The sequence below is a fragment of the Aotus nancymaae genome, unplaced genomic scaffold (assembly GCF_030222135.1).
Source record: "Aotus nancymaae isolate 86718 unplaced genomic scaffold, 86718_ANA_hifiasm-v0.15.2.pri h1tg000011l, whole genome shotgun sequence".
Taxonomy (NCBI): domain Eukaryota; kingdom Metazoa; phylum Chordata; class Mammalia; order Primates; family Aotidae; genus Aotus; species Aotus nancymaae.
Genome location: NW_026988422.1, coordinates 19,941,839 through 19,958,464, shown reverse-complemented (window position 1 = coordinate 19,958,464; position 16,626 = coordinate 19,941,839).

Below are 16,626 nucleotides of genomic sequence, written 5' to 3'. Positions count from 1 at the left end.
TTTGTTGATCCTTTATATGTTTTTTTTTTTGCATCTCCATTTCATTCAGTTCAGCTTTGATTTTGGTTATTTCTTTTCTTTTGCTAGCATTGGTATTGGTTTGCTCTTATTTTTCTGGTTTCTCTAGGTCTGACATTAGGTCAATTTGAGATCTTTCTAACTTTTTGATGTAGGTGTTTAACACTATAAACTTTCCTCTTAACACTGCTTTAACTGTGTCCCAGAGATTCTGCTATGTTGTATCTGTATTGTCATTATTTTCAAAGCATTTGTTGATTTCTGTGTTAATTTTATTGATTACCCTCAAGTCATTAGGAGCAGATTGTTTAATTTCCATGTAATTGTATGCTTTTGAGAGACCTTTTCGGTATTGATTTCTGTTTTTATTGCACTGTGGTCCATGAATATGGTTGGTGTGATTTCTATTTTTTTTTCATTTGTTGAGAATTGCTTTATGGTCAAACATGTCTTCAGTGTTAGAGTATGTGCCACGTGCAGATGAAAAGAATGTATATTCTGTTGTTGTTGGGTGGAGTGTTCTGTAGATGTCTGTTAGGTCCATTTGGTCAAATGACAAGGTTAGGTTCCAAATATCTTTGTTAGCTTTTTACCTTGATAATCTGTCTAATATTGCCAATGTGTTGAAGTCTCCTACTATTATTGTGTGGTTATTTGAGTCTATTTGTAACTCTCTAAGAGCTTGTTTTATGAATCTGGGTGCTCCAGTGTTGGTCCATATATATTTAGGTAACCTAACTCTTGAAGATACATTGGCAAGCAATTAAAGGAGTCATAAAAGACGGTAGTGGGAAAAATATAGATATTGTAGTTAGCTGGATCTGAGTTCAAATCTCAACTTTGCTCTTTAGTACTGCTCTATTTTGTGACACTTTCTGATCTTTAAAAAGGCTTGTTATAGATAATACCTTAGCTCAGGATCCTTTGCTTGCAAGGAATGGAAACCTACTCAAGCTAGATTAATATAGTGAACTTACTGTATGGAAACAAAGAAATCTCATGAAACACATGTGCTAAATATAGGCAGACTTTATGGAAATTGCAAAGTTTTCAGGCAGTTTTTCTTTTCTTAGAGTACTCTCCTAGAGTCTCTTATTTCTGATTCCTATGCAACACTTGTATATCCTGAAGAAATTAAAGAATACCTAAATAAGTAGAAGACATTCCATGTTTGTGGATCAAAAGACTTAATATTTTTAAGATGGCAATACTCTCTAAATTAACCTAGAGATTCAACACAATCCCTCTCAAAGTTCCAGCTGTTTGGTTTTCATTGGGTAGAAATTGACAAGTGGATTCTAAAATTCATATGGATATAATGGAGGCCCAGAGTAGCCAAAACAATCTTGGGGAAAAAAATGAAGTGGGAAGACTCAACTTACTGATTCCAAAACCTACTAGAAAGCTACTGGAATCAAGACAATGTGTCTCTGGCATGAGGATGGGCATATAGATTAATGGAATATAGTTGAGAGTTCAGAAATTAATATATATGCTCATATATAGGGTCAATTTATTTTTGACAAGGATGCCCTATTATCCAATAGGAAAAGAATAGTCTTTTCAACAAATGGTGCTGGGACAACTATATATCCAAATGTAAAATAATGAAGTTGGACCCCTACCTCACACCGTATATAAAAATCAACTCAAAATGATCGAAAACTAAATATAAAAGCTAAAACCATAAAACTCTTAGAAGGGATAATAGGTCTAAATCTTCATGACCTTGGATTAAGAAATGCTTTCTTAAATATGACACCAAAAGCACAGGCAACAACATAAATAATAATTGGACTACATCAAAACTAAAAATATTTATGCATTAAAGGACAGTATCAAGTAAAAAGACAATACATGAAAAGAATGGGAAAAAATAATTGCAAGTTATGTGAGTAGGACTGTGGCATGGTCGTTTATGCCCATTTTGCCTCTTAGCTTTCCCTGCTCTTACAGGACTTCATCCTCCTCTCAAAAATTTCTTTCAGTTGTTTCATAGAAGCTCCATGATTCTGGTGTTTCACATGTGCTCATGAATACTTCTGTCTGTGCTATTCCACTCTTGTGGAAGCCTCCTAACTGCAAGCCACCTGAGAGACACATTCCTCCCAACAGTTATTTTTTGGGGATGCTGCTTGGATGGGTATTGCTGTTCTCTACCTACTGGAGGCCAAAAATATGTTCATGGTAGAGTTGGAGGAAGGGAAAACTAATCTGTGTGATTCTGTATTGCACATGATCACTTGGACAAAAAGTAGCTATGTTGTGTTCAGAGTCTCCTGTCATGAATGTACTTCCGTTAGCCTTTTGCCCTAATACTGCTCTTGGAGGAATTTGAACCCATCCACCAGTATAGACATGGAGAGAAATGGCGCGGCATCCTGATCATTGTCCTCAATTTCCTCTTGTCTTTATTCCACAGGTGCCTCTATACCACTCTATATTCACTTAGGAAAAAAATTCAAAACCCCAAACCTCAAACCAAAACAAAGCAAACATCAACAACAACAAAAAACAAAGAAGGAATTAATACAAAACATGCACATAAACTCTAAAGATAGATACTTGAAAGTTGCCTGCACACCAGAAGATGTGATCCTTAGCTGTCCAGATAGGACACAATTTAATAAATCATCTTAAAGTAGTTAAATTTTGAGACTGCATAAAATATCCTTTATCAGTAGTTATTTTGGTATGCTTTCTTAGTTCAACTCCTATCACTTTATATTTTCTTTCCTTATGTATTTCAAATATATATCAATATTATAATTAGAACAATATTATAATACATTATTTCAGGCATAGGTGTAATTACCAGCAATTCCTATATGCAGGCACCCAGGAAAAGTGGTTGGTTGAAGAGTCATTTATTTTTGGTTGAAGATTCATTTAGTTTTGTTTTCAGTTTTCATAAGAGTAAGGAAAAAACACATCTGAAATTCTTGCAGAGGGCCTGGGGTTAAAAATTATATGATCTACTTTTTTGATCTAGAAGAACTGTCATAAAGGGAGTAGAGCATGAGCTCTAAAGTACACAACATCTGAATTCCAACTTTACTTCTTATGTATTCTTGATCAAGGTGCATTGTGAGCCTCAGTTTTCTCCTTTGCAAATGGAATATATTTCCCAATGTTAATGATATGCTGCAACGTGCCTAGCACCTAGTAGGGGCTCAACAGATGTTACTTCCTCCTACCCATTGCTTTTTCTTACAGAGTTGTCTCATATTCGAGTGAATCATTGCTCTACAGGAATTTTAGAACTGGGAAGAAATAGGTCTCAATTTTTATTGCCATGACAACAGAATTCGAGAAGTAAAAAATTTTCTCCTGGAACAGTGACTGACTGTTAACAAAGTAGCACCTTTTTAATTGGTGGCAAATATGTGATTTCCCCCCCACTTTTTGCTTCAAGTAGTTTTCCTAATTTTATTTGTTTATTCTGAAAGGACCAAAAAGAGAAGTTGGTTCTTGAATTTCTATTTACTGTGAAATGTTAACAATAATATCTAGCACTTTTACATCATCTACCCTGCTGCTTGCAGGATATTGTGGAGGGTACCTGGGGTTTTATTATTATCTGAAAATAGGCCTTTTCATAATCAATGTATGCATTTGTCAGATGTCTTTAAGCCATAATTGTATTTTATTCATAAAATCTCAAAGATTACAATGGTCATGTAGTCTTTCCTTCACCCTCTCAATAGGATCATTTCCAAAAGGATTTTTCTACTCAGTGTTTTAAAATTTCTAATGTTGACTAAATTAATTTCCATGGCAATATATTTTACTCACTCATTGTTTTTGTGGTCTTGATTACCAACCCAGCCTATTAAAATGTAAGCATGTCGTCTGTCGTCCCTCTACCAAAGATATAGAAAATAACCATTGTCACTAGTAAAGCATACCTTTATATTCTCTAATTACAAGCTTTACTTAAGAAAGACTTTAAGTTGTGATCTCTTTTTTAGAAGAAATAAATCATTGTCCTGTTATCATGTGAGTCAATACAAAACTATTTTCAACTACTGTTCTGTTTAAAACTTATTTTTAAAAAGTTACTTTGAAAGCCAGAGTCCTCAAAAGCAGTTTGGCAGAGATCAGTAAATAAATGATTTACAAAAAAATTCTTATTAGAGAGAAGAACTGAATGACAGAGAAACATGTTGCCAGTAAAATTATTTCCTTCTCATTGATAAAGGACCACTACAGATATGGAACTTGTGCTGCTTGCATGCAAATTTGAAATGGCAGAACGTTCTTTGGGCTTTTGATAAGGTACTTGGAGCAGAAAATAATTTTTCTCTGGTGCAATTATAGAGAGGAATTTATTAGTTAGATAAGACAGAAGTTAAAAGAAGTGCTAAGAATGGAACTGTGGCAGAGATTGCTAGCTGCTCACCTAATATTCATTTTCTCTTTTTCTTTGCTATGAAGTTTTCATGGGGGCAATAATGTATTCAAGTTTAAAATATTACATTTCCAAGCCTCTCTTATAGATATAAGTTGACAAATAATATATTTTGGGTCAACACTGTAAACAAATGGAAGTTTATGGTTAGGACCTCTGCAAATACTTCTTAAAAGTTGGTGATCCACTGGTGGTATGCCTTTTCTGATCTGTGGATGGTTTCTTTTCTCCTGCATGGAACATGATAGGCATAGTAGGTGAAGACCCATTTATCTCGTAGCAGTGAAGGAAAGCTGAGAGAAACTAAGTACTTCAGCCTGGACCTCAACCTTGTAATAGTTTCTTAGATGCAGTCAGTATTGCTTAAGATTGGCTACTCATCAGAATCTACTAGGGATATTGATTTCTACTAATAGGTAAGATGTATATAGATTGCAGCAGACCAACATTTCCATTGCAATGGCCAGATAAATTAAAAAATATTTTTAAAGGTATCAGATAGCTGTAAGACCAAATTTATAATACTAAAATCCTAGAGCGGGAAGAACCTAGAGAGGGTAGGTGGATGAACAAATGTCTCCCTCTGGGGCCTTTGCCTGTTCTGGATATGGGCATGGGTTGAGGATCTTGCTTGAGGGACTTTACAGAGACCAAAATACATGAAATAAAGTTTTTAGTGGTCATGCAGGGTTAAGGAAACTTGAAACACTTAAATGCAAGTCTGATTTTTCTCCACAGTACATTAGCCAAGTTTTGGTGTTGCACAGGGAGCTGAAGAGCTAAGTTGAAAGCTTCTAAAAGGCAGAATGAAATTCCCTGCATAGTCTCATGTTACTTGTGAAACAAAGACCCACCAAGGGAAGGGAACTTCCTTAAAGATACAGTTGATCTCCTCCTGAAGACATTTGCTAGATCTTAAAATGTAGGAGGCAAGAGGCTGAAGGTGGGCTGAGGACCTTAGAAGGGCAGAGGTAGATCTTCGACAGTTTGTCAGAGCTGAAGAAATGGAAACCTCGCCAGGATCTCAATAAGAAATCTCACGAGAGTCTGAGGAAAAGAGGTGAGCCAGAGGTATACTTGACTTTCATTAACATTGAAACTGAGCTCCAACCCAGCTCAGTAATTGGATTGCAATAATCAGCCAACCACTCATCCTATATGCTAGTACAGGACAGGAGAAACACTTTGGTGAAAGATAACATTACTTGGAGCTTTGTATCATTTTTTTAAATACATGGAGCTTGGTATACAATAAAAAGCTACTAGACTTACATTGAGGCAAGAAAAATAGGATCTATAATGAAGAAAAAAGTAGACAGTTATGCTAGGGCCACACGTGGTCCAGATACTGGAATTTACAGACAATAAATTTAAGTAACTATGATTTAGAAAATAAAGGAAAATGTGGACTAATAGGTAAAATGATGGAAAATTTTGCCAGAGAATTGGAATCTATAAGAAATGAAGTAGATGTATAAAACTAAAAAGTATAATATCTAAAATCAAGAACTCAATAGATAGGTTTTATGGACACAGCAGAATACAGATTAAGTGAATGGAAGACAATTCAAGAGAAAATATCCAAGTTGAAGCACAGCAAGACAAAAGGGTGGAAAGAACAAACTAGAGTATAGCAAACAGGTATATTGGTATGATGACAATCCAGTGCTCTGGGAAAAATAAAGTATCAACTTGCAGTGTTTGCTGGCTGTCATGGTGTAAATACTGTCACCATGGATGATTTCAAGCTATCAATGATTTAACAACAATCTCGCAGAATTCCTGAATATTTAACACTTGGCTCTGACAAGCTGGTAGGAGCTGCTCCAGCACACCACTTTGAATGAATCATACTTAGAGTCTAAAATATGTTTAATTAGAGATCCAGAAAGAGAAGATAGAGATGGGAAAGAAGGAATATTTGAAGAGATTACAGCTGAGAATATTTCAAAACTTTGAAAATAAATCAAGCCACCAATTAAGGACCACAGCAAACTATAAATATGATAAATGCAAAAAAGACTATATGTAAGCATATCATCATAAAAGTGTTGCAAACCAAGGTTTAATGGGCTGGATGGTGACACCCCAAAAGATATGTCTATGTCCTAACAAATGTTACCTTGTTTGGAAAAAGGATCTTTACAGATGTAATTAAAATGTTGAGATGAGGGGAGATCATCCTGGATCAGTTGATCCAGGTGGGCCCTAACTGTTGTCTGCTTGTTTTACCACGATAAAAAATAAAATACAAATACGTGTATTAGTTATGGAAAAGGGGACATTACTATGGATTTTACAGATATCAAAGTTTTGATAAATTATGATGAAATGGATGCATCTTTTAAAAATACAGCTAATTGAAGCTGACAGAAGAAATAAAAAACCTGAAGTGTTACATTTTTTTAAAAGGTTGTCCATTAAAAAACAGCCCTCCCATGATGAAAAGTACACATTCAATGAATATACAAGTAAATTCTTCTAAGAATTTATGCAAAACTAAAACAAGTATTTCAAAATTCTTTTTTTTTTTTTTTTTGAGACAGCTTCTTACTCTGTTGCCTAGGCTGGAGTACAGTGATGCGATGTTGGCTCACTGCAGTGTCCACCTCCTGGAAAAACCCCTATACATATTCAGTCATCTCATTTATGACAAAGGCTGTGCTGCAGTTCAGTAAGAAAAGCCTTTTTAACAAATGATGCTTAGTTACATTCAATATTTTGGCTATTCCTATCTTATACCATTTATAAAAATTAAATCTCCTGTCTCAGCCTCCCGAGTAGCTGGGATTACAGTTGCACACCACCATGCCCATCTAATTTTTGTAATTTTAGTAGGGCAGGGTTTCACCATATTGGTCAGGCTGGTCTTGACCTCCTGACCTTAGGTGATCCACCTGCCTCAGCCTTCCAAAGTGCTGGGATTATGGGCGTTAAGACACTGCACCCAGCTGGCTTCCTTGCTTTTTGTGAGGCCAGCATAATTTTGATTCTAAAACCTGACAAGGAAATTACAAGGAAAAAAGATTACAGACCACTGTTTCATGAAAGTAGATTCATTAAAGAAATTCAGTTGTATTTAAAAAGCATATCCCATTATGATGACCAGGAAGATTTCACAGACACACTGATGGTTTAGCATTCAAAAGAATCAATGAAGACAATCTATATATTACCAAGAAAAAGTGAGAGATGACATTATCAGAGACAGAGAAGGCATTTGAGAAAATTTAGTGCACATTAATGATTTTTTAACATATTGGCAAACTTACAATAAAATGGAATGTTCTTAATTTGATAAAGATATCTATTTAAAACCTATATAATATATTACTTGAAAAGATAAAATATTCAAAACTTTTTTTCTGAAATTGGGTGTAAGTCAAAGAGACCAGGTACCAACACTTACATTCAATATTTTCTGGCGGTCTCAGGAAATACAATAAGGCAAGAAATATAAGTGAATAAAGATTGAAAGGGAGGATATAAACACATGACATGATTGTGTATGTAGACCATTCAAAAGAATCTATAGACAAACTATTAGAATCAATAAGTGAATGTTGTAAGATTTTTAGAAACAAGTTAGATACATGAGTTATTTTTTTTGTATGCCAGCAATAATCAAATAGAAAACTAAATTTAAAAAACAGTACTATTTATAATTGCATCAAAGAACATTATATACTGGCAATAAATTTAACTACAAAGGAATAAGAAACTACAAAATATTATTGTAAGAAATGAAAGAATCCTAAATGTATTGATTGGATTAGGAGCCCTATTATAAAGATATTTTGTCCCAAATTAATCTATAGTTTCAGTACAACCCCAATCAAAATCCCAGAGGTTTTTATTGTGGATATTGAAGTGCTGATTCCAAAATACATATGTAAATAAAAGAAAAATGACTAGCCGAAGCAATTTTTAGAAGAACAAAGCTGGAGGACTTATACTACCAGACATCAAGACTTATAAACCTACAGTACTTAAGACAGGGTGGTATTGGGAGTAGAATGGAATAATTGACCAGTGAGAACAGAATAGAATGAAAAACCCCTATACATATTCAGTCATCTCATTTATGACAAAGGCTGTGCTGCAATTCAGTAAGAAAAGCCTTTTTAACAAATGATGCTTAGTTACATTCAATATTTTGGCTATTCCTATCTTATACCATTTATAAAAATTAAATCTATATGGACTGCAGATATAAATGTGAAAAGTAAAATAAAAAAGCTTTTAGAGTAAAATGTAGGGGAACTTCTTTCTGACTTTGTTGTAGTACATCATCTGTGGTCATTTTAATCCAACTCAGGGTTCCTCTTGGCATCTCAGAGTCTCCTTCCTCCTTTCAACCAAGGACTTAACACTACTCTGCACTTTCTTGACCACTATAATGGAACATGTCCAGCTCTATGAGACCATCTTTTTGTCCACCCATCAAGACGTTTTCCCAACCATCACTCTTCCACAGCTCATTTGCTTAAATGCAGCAGTGCCTCCTTGCACTACTACACATTACAGAGAAAATGAGGATAATCACATTTGACCTCCTGGCCTTCTCTTTCTTTCTCTCCTTCGGTTCCTCTTTGAAAAATTTTCCTTGCCTTCTTGCTAGAGTTAGAACATCATCTATATAATATCTTCTGGTTTGTATTCAGGAAGACTTACGATATAACACCTTTGTGCTAATACATCTGACTTGTCTCTAGATAAAGAGAAACTATTGAAATTAAAAACAAACAAAACTATACACTGTAATAACAAGAACACAACAGAAGTAAGATGTCCCCTCTCTTGAAGCCTGCCTAAAGTATTTTTGCATGGTCTAAAAAAATGTAACCATTGTACTCAAAGCAGAAGAATGACTTCTTTTTTCTAGATACCTTCACTTTTCGCGTCTGTGCACAAATACAAAACAGAACAAAACCCTCATGGCTTGTCCTCAGAAGGAAAAATTTGCAAGAAAACATGATTTGCAAAGGGGAATTAAAATGCAGAGTTTTGTTTCAAAATATCTCCATTTTTTCACCTGTTCCAAAAATTATTCACTTTCCAACCCTCAGTCTTTGTAGAGGAATCATGTCTTCAGGGAATTCTTTCCAGCTTTCTTTGATTATGTCAAATTGTTCTGTTATAGGCCCATTCAGAACTCAGCCTCTCTCCTTGATACCACTTTTCACATTTGTTTGTAGGATTACATGATAAATTTCTGCCTTTTCCACTAGACTGAAGGTTTCATAAGAGCAAACACCTATTGATTTTTACTACTTAATGTATTATCATCAGTACCCTGGACAGAGCCTGGGAGATGGTATATTCCCAAAAAATACTGTAAAACCCTATTACAGCGTATCTCATTAATAATGAGAATGAATATATAATTCCATTGACAATTAATCCTTGTCCTATGTTCAGTCCTTTTCTCATAGTGTGGGAGGGGAGTTAAAGGGAATGGAGGCTAAAGTGGAGGATGTGGTAGAGTGAATGAAGTTAGAAGGTTAATCCTTCCCAATCCTGCCTTGAGAAGCAGAAGGTGGGTCCCTGTATATCATGGCCCAGTATTCTTGCATCAAGCGGATGAAACAAGTGCCAATTCACTGTTCCTGGTATCACTGATGCAACCCTGGAAGTACCAATCAATATAGGGACCCAGAAACATTTCCATCAATAGCTAAGCTTTAGTTTGAAGTGCCACCAGGTGGTGCTAAACCATAGCTAGGACATAAATAGATACAGATTCAGCAACACGAATTCTGGAATTCTTGGCCATCTTGCTAGACAACTTACTACCCCAGTCATTTTAGAACCTCACGATAATATGACTATATATTTTGCATGATCTGATTGTTTAGTTTACACTCAACACATCATAGCAGGATTTTTTATATAGTCATTGAATTAATGAAAGCCTGCACAAGAGCAGTGCAAATTCAATGATGGCAGAACAGAGTGGGGTTGGTTATGAGACAAAGGCATTTGCTGAAGTGATAATGTTTTGCAGTCTCTCATTTCAAAGATCTATACAGAGGTATTCTCAGTTTATTCTGTGGAGATATCTTGATTCTAAGCATTAAAGTAATTCAAATATTTGCTTATGGCTGCAAAATACAACACAGTGAAATGTTTGGGTGGAAATATCAAGTCAGTGGATCTTGTATTCCCATGATGGCAAACTTTCAAATAAAAGCAATTTTACTAATAATGGTAATAATAACAGCAGCTAATCAGACTTGCCAGGCTGCTTATCAGCTAGGCTCTGTAATGGGCATTTTCATACACATTACCTGATTTAATTCTAATAACTTGTGAAGTGGGAATTATATTCCATTTTTATAAGGTGGTAGTTGAGACATATACAGGTTAGGTGACTTTCCAAATTTATTAATAATACATAGCAGAGCTGAAATTAAGCAAACCTTTTATCATTTAGAAGGTCAAATGCAAAGGCGCTATTTTGTTTATTCATCTTATTGGTTCTAGACATCAAGAAATACACACTATAGAGACATACCCAAATCTCTAGGACAAGAAGCATACTATTATCATAATTTTGATGTATATTTTAAAAGATCTGGTCACTGGGAAAAAAAACTATAGGTAAATCTTAGTAGGAACCAGGTACATAGATACATCAAGTCTATTTAAAGTTAGGTGTCTCAGCGTAGGTTCCCCTGAAAGTATATTCTGAGTTAAAGGCTGATATATAGTTAGTTTATTTAAGAAGTAATTTCAGGGAGAAAGAGTAATTGATGGGGAAGTGAAAAAGGCAAAAAGAAAAGCCAAAGATGCATTTGTTGTTGGTTGGTTGCTATTGATCATGCCAGGAACTTCTGGGGAGCCTGATGAAATGTGGCTAAGAATTGCCATTTGGAGGATGCAAGGGAGAAGGATTATCTATTGACACCCATCCTACATTGGTCAAGAGTGTCCCCTGTGCTTCCAGGTTGCACATGTCTATGGCACCAGATTCCTGCTGGTGTCAGACAATCTCTGGAGCAGGAAGAGAGAGGTATTTGAGATAGGCCAAGGCAAAGCAAGACACTATTAGTTTATACCCGTGAGAAGCTGATCTAAGCCTGCAGCAGAAACTAGAATAAGAGGTAGGACTGAGAAGGTATGAAACAGTACATAAGAAGATTCTAATACTACAGCACCTTTAAGAATACATGGTATTAATATGTGAATTTTTGTAATAATGATTAGATATATATTGATTTTTTAAAAAATGATATTAAAACTGTGAACTTATTTATTTGAATTAAAATATCTTCTAGGCCATCTAATTTTTTTCCTTATTGTGTTACCATAGAAACAGCATAGCTCATTGTTTTTGAGTTCCAATTTTTATGGGTTATTCCTGATTTTATTATTAAAAACATTTAAAATCCAGATATTATTTACTTAGTCTTTCATGTTTACAAAATATAATATTTCTGATTAATTTTTAAAGGTGGTATCTATTTAATTGTATATGTCTATATCTCTTAAGGAAGAGTGTTCATTAACAGATACAAAAGATAGGCTAAAATTTGAACAAAAGATATTTTAGTATTAAAAAGTAGCAGAAAGGTTATCAGTTTCAAATTGTCAATCAGGGTGCTAATTCAAATGGAGGTATCAGCATATAGTAGAAAGAACACTAGCCATAGAGACAGAAAACTTGAGTTTTACTTTCTAAACTTTACTATTTATGAGCTGTATCATCTTGACTTTGCAGTTTAAAGCTTCTTTGAATCTCAGTTTTCTTTACCTGGAAAAATGAAGAAAACTACTTATATCACAGGATTATTGTGAGGATTTAAATAAAACTATGTGTGTTAAAGTGTACAGTATAGTTACAGTGCCTGGAACATAGTAAATATGCCATAAATATGGATTAAATTTAAGTGTGAAATGTATACCCCTCACCAGCTCTGATCCACATACTGGTCATATATGCTCAGACTGGAGGCCGTTTTTTCAACCTCTTCCAGTTCTTTTCAGGGTTGTTTCTTCTTATCTTTTGAATGTTTTCTTGGATGTTGCTGGTTTAGAAAGATCTCTGATGGCTCTCATCAGGTAGGACCCTCCTCACCTCTTTTGAAGTATAAGTTAATCAATATCTCCAACTTTCTGGAAAGACAAGAATTTCAGAACACTTTAATCCTAAAGACAATGTTCTTGGTTGCAAGTAACAGAAACTGATGGTGGTTCATTAAAGAAGAAAAGGTCCAGGCTGTTAGCTAGCTCATACAAAAGATGGGAAGTCTAAAGGATCAGAAGATACACAGCAGCAACCAAAAGAGGATGAATAGCCAAATGACACCATAGAAACACTCTGGTGGGGACTCACTGGACAGCTCCTGGTGCCACCACTGCTGCTAGCACCACAACTGCAACTGCTCCTGGTCAGTGGACAATGGAATGAACTTTTCTTCATCTCTTCCTTCTTTTATGTCTTATCATTCATTTCCTTTTCCTTCTTCTTTCTTTATCCCTAAATTTTTGTTACACATGCTCAAGACTTACAATTCCAGAGATGAGCCTCTCTAGTTGGCTGAAACCTTATGTTATGTGATTGCACCCTGGTTGCTAGGGGATATTTCTGGCCTGTGTAGGGGATATTTCTGGCCTGTGTAGGGGAAGGTGGACTCTACACCAAAAATCAAACTCTGGAAAACTGTCTGAACATTGAAATAAGGTCTTGATGCTTAGCAGAAAAAAAAAGTTTGGCAGTCAATATATCTAGGTTATGAGTTAATCCAAAATTTGAGAATGTTGTTTTTAAATATTAAGTGGTCTATTTATGTCAACATACAATAAACACTTGTTGGTTTGCCTGCTGTCTTACTGTAATGATGCTACTATTTTCTTCTCCACTCCTTTTTTGTTATTTTAGAGTTTTTCCTGACTTTTTGCAAAGAGTGAGGGGGAGGGAGAAGAATTCCTCTCAAATTTTACTTCTAAAAGTACCACGCTGTGCTCTAGACTATATGCTGGCTCTAAGCAGCTGGGTTAAAATATACACAGAATGAGTTACTGGCTCAAACAAGGATCAAACAGGTTTTTCCTAACTTTTAAGAATGATGTTCTTATAAAACACTCCATAGACAAACACCGACCAAAACTTAAATGCAATTAACCTTTAATTTATATACATGAATGAAGAGGGATCTGAGGTATTAAAAATTTAAAATAGCTAATTCAAAAATAATTTATACTTAGCGTTGGAAATCCTTATAATTCCCTACATCGTTTTTCTTTCTTAATTACGTTCCTCCTAAGCTAATAATAAAGTTAATTTTCCATTCTTGAATGAAGATTAACTGATTGTGCAAAGAGGTGGTCCAGCATTTTGATGGGTTGAGGAGAGAATCTTGCCTAGGATTAAAATGTGAACTTTAGAAGTTGACTTATTTTCACATCATCGATGTTTTTGAGTCAAAGGTGCTATAGCACAGTCTTCTACCAGGGTTCCTTGTCCTGATCATTCCCCTCTCCATTTCTTTCTTGGTAAGGTTGACCAACTTTAGCTTCCCTAGAGATGAGGTGGGGCCAATCTCATACAAATTTTATAGCTTCTGAGGTGGTGTGTGGGTGTGGTAGGGATGGTGGTGGAGCAGAGGTGGGATACATGTTTACAAGGTAAGCACAGTGTTACCCTCAGATAACTTTAAGGCACTATAATTTATAATTTTTTAAAAGTTGGTCTATAAAGAGATAAAAGAAAAAGGCTTCATGGTGTGGTAGGAAAAATTATATGGTAAATGTCAGAAGACCCTGGTTCCAGGTCTCCCCACTGATGTCTGCAATCTCCAAGGTGTCTCTTGATCTTTTTGAGACTCAGTATCCTCCTGTGTGAAGAGAGGGCCATCATACGTGCCTTACCCCCCCACCCCGGGGTTGCTGTGAAGATGAAATCAGATAATAGGTGTGAAAGCACTTTGAAATTTGTTAAGTGTTATACAAATATAACATGTTGTCTGTGTCTTTAGTACTCAGAATACTTAAGGGATTTAACGAAATCCTTCTGTAGTCATAAAGCAGGTTAGGATAAAAGAGCTGGTGAAACTCATCATTACCAAAAAAAAATTATCCAAAGTATATGCCAATAGTATTATCTCTTGAATTTTTTTAAAAACACACTTTTTTTTTTTTTTGTTTCCTGGGAGAGAGTCCTTGGCAGCCTCTGTGTACAGCACTTGGAACTTCCAGTACCCCGATCTGCTTTCTTCTGGTCCACCATCTACCATCTGCCCTGATGCTTCTGGGCAGCTGGATTGCCTCCTGAAATCTGATCATCTTCACTCTCCATTCAGAAGCCACGCTTCTTTTTCTATTAAAAGGGTTCCTCCAACCAACTGTGAGCACTGTCCTCTTATTGACTCAGTAGCTCTTCTCTGGCAAGGCAGAAGTATCCTTAAGTAACAAAGAGGCAGGACTCTATCTGCTGATTCATGATAGTACAAATACAGCCCATATGCAACTGGAACGTATCTGGGGTCAGGGATCATATTTTTTTTTGGTTTAACCTTCAACCTGGTGCCTGATAAAGTGTAGATATTTGGTAAATTGTTGTTAAATTGATGTGATAAATATATCAGATATCTTGCTTTATCAGGGCTTTTGAGCTCAGATTATTAGGCTATTTATTTAAAGCATAAATATTCTGTCTCTGTATTTATATCTGGGATTATGGTGAAGAATTGCTTTGAGTAGTTCCTATAACTTGACAGCTTCCTTGTTTTTCTTCTTATATTGCTTACTCTATACTCTGCTTATGACTGGATTAGACTGCAGGAATATGTATAAGAGAGGGTGAGGAACTGAATTGGATGGACAAAAGAAACTCTAGTCCTTACTCTGGAGTTTAAAAGAATGAAAGTGAGCCTCATGATGATATAATAGTTTGAAATTTAAACTTAATATGAAAAACTTTACTGCTATATCATTCATTTCTTGCCATTAGAGATGTGGTAGGGAATTCTAGCAAGTTGGAAGTAGTGAGCAATAGTTGAGGCATCTTTAATTCATAATCAAAATTTATCCTTTCAGGATATTCTTGTTAAAAGTCATTAACACTTCTTAATGTTTCCTTTTTTAACCTTAAAAATATAATATCCACATTTTCAAAAAAAGTACATCCATAATTCCACCATCTTGATATTTTAATTTTACATATATCTTCCAATCCTTGTCCGAATGTATGTTTAAAAAATGTTTTACATATTTTTCTCCTGTGCATATTATTTGCGTTTCTGAGTTTCCCTGGGAGGACTGTATTTGCCAGACAAGGGCTCAATTTCTGAATGGCTCCAAGAATTCTAATTTATGCTGCCATAGAAACTGACTGAAATGGCTTGGCATTCCATCAGCAGGTGTGTCCTCAAATTTAGAAGGCTCAGTTTGGAGACTGAAGCAGGAAGTGACTAGGAACTATACAATAAAGAACAGAGCCTAGTATGAAAAGGGAGTAAAGGCAGGTTTTATAAGAAAAGATGTAGGTAGATATTCTCCCTACCCAACCCAAACAAGAAACAACAACAAAAAAAATCCAACTAACCACCATCACAATAAACGCACCTCCTCACTAGTTAACATATACTTAAAATCAGTTTAAAAAAGCACTAACGTTTAAGATGGAAAATTTAAAATATTAGAAGTTGTCATGAGGTTTAGAAAAAGAGCAAGAGAAGATGGCAGTCTCTGATAGGAATGAGGAGTGAGGGGCATTACAGCTCCTATCCACTTTTCAAGGAAGAAAGGTGAAAAGGTATTCAGGAAACAGCACAAAACCAAAAAACAAAACAAAACAAAACAAACTTGTAAAATTAGGAATTCCTAATTTTGCCAGAGTCAGGTTCTTTCAGATTATGTCAGTTTTAGAAGAGAGTACTGAAAGACAAATGGCCAAACAAATTATCTGAAAACTGCAACAGGAAAGACTCTCGGAGGCTCAGAGGAAGGCTGTGGAAAAGTCATTCCTAGAGCTCCCCGGGATGCATCAGGCCACCACTACCTGTTTGCCTAGGGGTTCAGAGCAACGGACGGGCCCTAACTCCGGCGAGGAGGGCGCCCTCCCCGCGGTTCCCGGCGCTGGCGGAGACGTGCGGGGGTGCCGGCGGCGCGGTGCACAGGTGGCGGGGACCGCGCCAGCTGCGCGCCGCGCTCTTCTCCGCGGGTGGGCCGCCAGGCGTCGCGCTGGAGCCGCG